Source organism: Procambarus clarkii, chromosome 79 (genome assembly GCF_040958095.1).
Source record: "Procambarus clarkii isolate CNS0578487 chromosome 79, FALCON_Pclarkii_2.0, whole genome shotgun sequence".
NCBI classification, from domain to species: Eukaryota; Metazoa; Arthropoda; class Malacostraca; order Decapoda; family Cambaridae; genus Procambarus; species Procambarus clarkii.
Window position 1 is genome coordinate 17,068,515 of NC_091228.1, and position 6,078 is coordinate 17,074,592.

A 6,078-nucleotide genomic window follows, 5' to 3' on the forward strand; every position below is an offset into this window, starting at 1 on the left:
AACTCCTTTATACAAAAAGAAGCTCATACTGACCTCCAGACGTGGTGGGGCGATATTAGCAGCTCTGCTACCTTTGGCTGTATCGTTAATTTCCTCCCTAATAAGGTAATTGCGTAAATAAGTAACGAGAGAATAAAATGGTGAAAGAATATTGCCTGGTACCACGATTCATAGCTGAAAAATATTTATTTAATAAAAACAAGAACTCACCATCACCTCCTAATGCTGTGGGTCTGCCCTCCCCCGGTGGTGATGGTAGTGAAAGTATGTCCTTCTCTTTAAAAAACGAATCCATCCCAAGTAATAATATTGGGGGAGCCCGTAACCTACCCACCTGCGACTCTGGTAGGGGTGATGGGGGGGTGGGGGAAGAGGACACTCCTTCCTCCCACCTGACAACAACGGGCTGTGGGCGGTGTTGCCGTAGTAGCACCTCCAGACGGGCGGGGCTGGTCACACACCCTTTAAATGACATTGGGGCCCCCGGCGACCGTCGCCCGCCGCCACCCTTAAAAAGAAAAAAAAAAACGCGGGCTGCCCGGCGCGACCATCGCCTTTTAAAAAAAAAAATAAATAAAAAAAGGGGACATTCCATCCTCCCGCCCGAAGTGCAAGTAATTGTTGCTGGCCACACTCCACATAAAGCCACCATCACACCCCAAAATCCAAGTCTGGACAACTTAATAAATGTGAATTTTAAAATTGAGGAAATTCCTCATGTCAAAGCATTATTGAACATGTTTGGACAAAACAGCCAACAGGTGATGTGGGATAGTCGCGGAAATTTATTAAAGCCTGTACAAAATTTAAATATTTTAGATATAATTAAAACTCTAGCCTTCACAAAGGGGCAATTTAGGGCAAGTGACAAGGAAGATGTAAGGGTTTTACTGAGGGTGGCTGGCATAGACCCAACCCTCATACGTAATTATCGCGCTAGATCTCAGTTAAAAGGGGGGAGGGGTATCCATAGGAGACCCCATTGGGAGCCGTATTGAAGACCTATATGAAGACCATCTTAAAGACCACCATATTCAGTTGCATATCCACCATGGAGCAAGCTTCTAGACCCACTCCTCCCCCAGCTACACCCCCAGAAGACAAATCTCCCTTATTAAAGAAGTTGGTTGCTACTCAGCGGTACTACAAGTATGTCGAACACAAATGTAGATTGATATATGCATTGTGGGATTGTTATGACCGTCTTGTGTTGAGTGCCCCTCCAGAACGGTTTTTTAAGTCATTTGGAGAGACGGTGAAACGTTATGAAGAATATTCATCCCAGGAAATCCAGACGGAGATATGGCAAATGGAAAAATTAACCTTCCAACATCGAGACCAGATTACAGCCTTCGAGACTGGACGGAGTGTGTATGGACTTTTAAGGTAGGGAAGGCAGCCTCTACACCACACCCCATACATCCCTCCCCCCTCCAGGTGGGGGACACAGGTGTATTTAAAGGCCTCCACCGTCACCCTCGGTCACCATAGTTGACGGCGACTCTACCCCGTTCCTCTCAACCGCCCCTCCGCCATGGCTTTATCGTCCATTAAGTCAATAGACAGCGACATCACCGACACCCACGCCTTTGGGGTCGGTGATGTGATCGTTTACGATCTACCCGCTGCTGTTGTGCGTCCCTATGGACTGGCAAGTGTAATTTGGAAATGTTACAACTATGCCCGTGTGGAACGTGAAGGACTGACTCGTGTCAACAGGGCCACAATACGTTACCGGTCTACCCCGGGTGACATCGAGGTGAAGATAGCTCCCCTACCCTCCGACGGTCAAGACATTGTCGAAGAGCCAGTCTTGTTCTTCCGCCCCACCATCGTGGCGCTAATTTCCGCTTTCGGTGCAGGAGCACCCTTCGAGTCCAACCCTATAGCTCAGGAGCAAGTGCAGTCTTCCTCCGACATCCACTACATCACCAATGTCACCCTGGATACTGCCAAGAATAGGCTGTTTTGGCTGAAAACAGCCCTAACAAAGGTTGGCAATCTCATGGTAAGAACTCCAACCATGTTTCGGCTGGTGGTGCCCCATGGGCTGGGGGCCTCCCGTGATGGCATGGACAACTGGCACAAGGACGTCGGGCCCATGCTCATTTCGCTCAACGCTGAGCTGGGCAAGCATAACAAGGAGCTGGTAATCCTCAAACGTCCCTCTACCGTCACCCCATCGATGGTACCCCTCCCGAATGATGATCCCAGGGGAGAGGGTGATAGTAAAACTATCACCCTAGATGCAGTGGTGGGGGAGGGTGCCACCACCCCAGGAAGCTCTTCTCGTTCTACACCACCAGCACCACCACCCACCCCCAGGAAGAAGAGACACCTACAAGAGTACTCATCCACCTCCAGCGCTGCTCCACCCCCACCCACAACATCTGGCACGGCCAAACGACGGATCGAAACCACTATTGACTTCGACCCCCTCTCAAATCATCGTATTGACACCATCCTCGATGGAGAGTCACAGGAAATATTCCTGTTATCCTCATCGCCGAAAAAACAACGAAAGCTGTAACCATCAACGCTCAAAGAAGACGTGCCAGCACCACCACAGTCAGTAACAGCAGCAGCAGCAGCAGCAGCAGCAGCAACAGCAGTACCTCCATCTACAACAGCTTCGGTGGTGGTAGCAGTAGCAGGTCCACCGACGATGGTGACAGTGTTGTCAGCGGTAGTGGTAGCGGCAACGGTACCACCAACTACAGCAGTTCCGGCGGTGACAGCGGCAGCAACAGTACCATCATCGCCGGCAGCGGTAACGGTAGCGCCAGCAGTACCACCAACTACAACGGTTCCAGCGGTGGTAGCAGCAGCAGCAGCAGCAGCAGCAGCAGTGCCGTCAGCGGTGGCAGCGGTGTCAGTGGTACCAACAGCTCCCCCAGCAGCAGCGGCAGCGGCAGCAGCGGACGACAGCAGTACCAACAGCTGCTGCTCTTTATATGTAATTTGTTATGGGGGAACAAAATGTAGTCCCCCCTGTTGTAGTTCTTTTAAAAGTAATATTTCCGTAGTAGATTAATAAAATAAAATATAAGTAATGATGTTTTATTCCCACCCCAGTCAGTACATAACTTAACAATGGACGAGGAACACTACATATACCTCACTAGCCTCGACCAAGAAGATATATACAACAACACAAGTTCAGCATTTACAAACACCATCCCCACTCTACATTTAAACCCTTCCATTAAACATGAAGTGGCCTTAGTCAACATACTCCTACCCAGACGAATTAACGCTATCATCAAGGATGAGGGGGAGTCTGGTATAGACGTCTATGCTACTTTTAAGCGAGGAACTCTTTCTAAAAGCCCAGAACATCTCATCTACACCTTCACCCCCAAAACCAACATATTATCCAGAAACATCACATTCATCACGAGTGAGCTTAGCCGACAAATAATCACCGACATGAAGCTTAGCTTCCGAGGTGATTTCAAAATATACTTCTCAGAAAGAGAACCAATCCTCTCCTATGATCAATCCTTAGAGCGCGTGTTACTATCCTCTACACTTAACAATGAAGGCACTGGTTCCTTATATTCTCTTAGTCTTCAATTTAAACACAGAATAGCTAATGTACTTGGTTTTGACAGCAGTCGCAAATACACCATTTATCAGGCAAAATCAGATGACATTACAGCAGCCTCAAAGATCGTGGCCTCATTCCCCCCAGACAATGACGGAGGTTGTGACTATTTACTCATTTATAGTGACGTCATCGAGCCGGATCGTTACGGGGGACAAATTGTAAATATCTTAGATGCAATCAATTATCATGACTCTTATTCTAGAGGGGCTCATCCCCTAGTGTACAAGACATTAAATACTAACACGTTGGAGAAGGTGAGCATTAAGATAACAGATCAGTTTGGGCGAAAGGTTAGTTTTGAAGATGGGAGGTCGGTTACGGTAGTCTTACACCTCCGCCCTAAGGTATAACAATATAATCTATATAAATATAAATATATATATATATATATATATATATATATATATATATATATATATATATATAGAAGTGTTTACCCACATCATCGGTTATTATAAGAAGCGGAGTCGGGATGCGAGTACCTTTCCACACACCCTCCCAGAAGGAGTATGGGGAGATCTTCTCCCCCCTCTCTGGGAGATACGGGGTGAGGGGGGGAGCGATGAATGACATACGCACATTCCAAGCGCCTTATCTCAGATCTGGTGGTGGTTTTTTTGGGACCTTAGCCGGCTTGGCTCGACGAGCCATACCATTTTTCATGAAAACTGTAACGCCGACTGCTATCGATTTTGGGAAAAATGTTCTTGGTGATTTAACCAGTGGTAGACGGGATGTAAAGAGCGCTCTGAGAACTCACGGTATTGATGCTCTTAAGACTGTGGGGAAGAAATTGGTAGCAGGCGGGAAAATTAAAAGACTCTCTAGGAGAAGAAAAAATAAAAATAATAAATGTAAACGAGCCCTTGGGTATAAAAATGATGTATTTTCACTACAGTAAGCAGTCATACTTCACCTTTCGGAGGAGATCATGGCGGAGGCTAGTGGAGCTGGGTTGAAAATCCCTGTAGAATATTATACTTCCAGTATTATTGACCAATTTCCTAGAAGTAACAGAATACGTAATGTGGAGAGTTCAATTGCCTCCACACAGCAAATAGACATTCTACCTGTTAACCTCCCTATTAATCAACGTTTGCGGGATAATTACTTAGAATTCCGCATCCCCGGAACCCAGGGTGCCTTCTTAGATCTAGCTAATATTGTTATAGATTTTAAGGTATCTTTAACGAAAGATGACGATACCACAAAATTGGAAGAGGATGACCATGTGGAATTTGTTAATGGGTTGTCAAATACCATGTTTAAAGGTGTTCAGGTGTTTTTAGGAGAGCAGGTAGTTGAAACAAATTCTAATTTTAATTATTGGTCGTTTATTAAATTAATTACCTCCATGCCTCCATCAAAAATGTCTTCCTTGGGGAGGATTGGAGCCTTTCGTAGGGACTGGAGTGATGATGGTGTAATCCCTAACGAATTTACTAATACATTTTTTACTGGGGCAACCGCCAAGGATAAAAAATTTATGACCGATTTAAAAGGTAAAGGATTGTCAATGTGTTTTCCCCTACTATTGGACGTAACAACCCTAGACCAATACATATTAGATAATATAGATGTGCGCCTAAGATTGGAGCTCTCCCCACATGCTTGGGTGCTAAATACAAGTGTGGACGATGGCTCTAAGTATCGGCTGCATATGGATTATGCTAAGTTGTGGGTAACACGAGTGTTCCCCTACCCAAGTGCTTACCTAGCCTTAAACAGCTCACTGTTAGCATCCCCCGACCCCATAAGCTATACTTTCAATAAAACCATTTCTAAAACATATGTCCTAGCAGGGAATCAAACTAGTCTCTTAATTGATCAGCCTTGGGCGCAAGTAATTCCTCACAGGATATTCATGGTAATTGTGCCAATGAATTATTTCGCTGGCCTTCACCAAGGTAATGGATTATATTTTGAAAATGCAAAACTGAAAAATATCGCCATGTATTTGAACAATAATGCAATTTACCGAATTGGTGGTGATTTCGACAATCATTATGCCCGCCTTTATTACGAAACTTTGAAGACATTAGGCTTAGAGCGTGATTCACTTCTAGCCTATGACACTTTTAATAAGGGAAGATCGATATTCGCCTTTGACTTAACCACCATTCAAACAAAGGATTCCCTCCCTGTGGAGAAATCTGGCAACTTGCGTATGGAGCTTGAGTTTGGTGGCGGTGTTACATATAACAGGCTGGTTTTACTGTTTGGGGAAACGACCGGGGTACTATCCATCGACGGACAGAGAACTGTTCTGTGTGACGTGCGAGCTTAAAAACATAATGAATTGTAATGATATAAATATTAATTTAAAAAATAATCTAGGGGATCGAGCACTCTACCTAGGTTGTTATAATGCTGATGAAATAGAACATTTAAATATCTCATCAAGAAAACCTATTGTTCTCATAACTAATATTTTACCATCACATAGCAGATTAACTATGGGACATTGG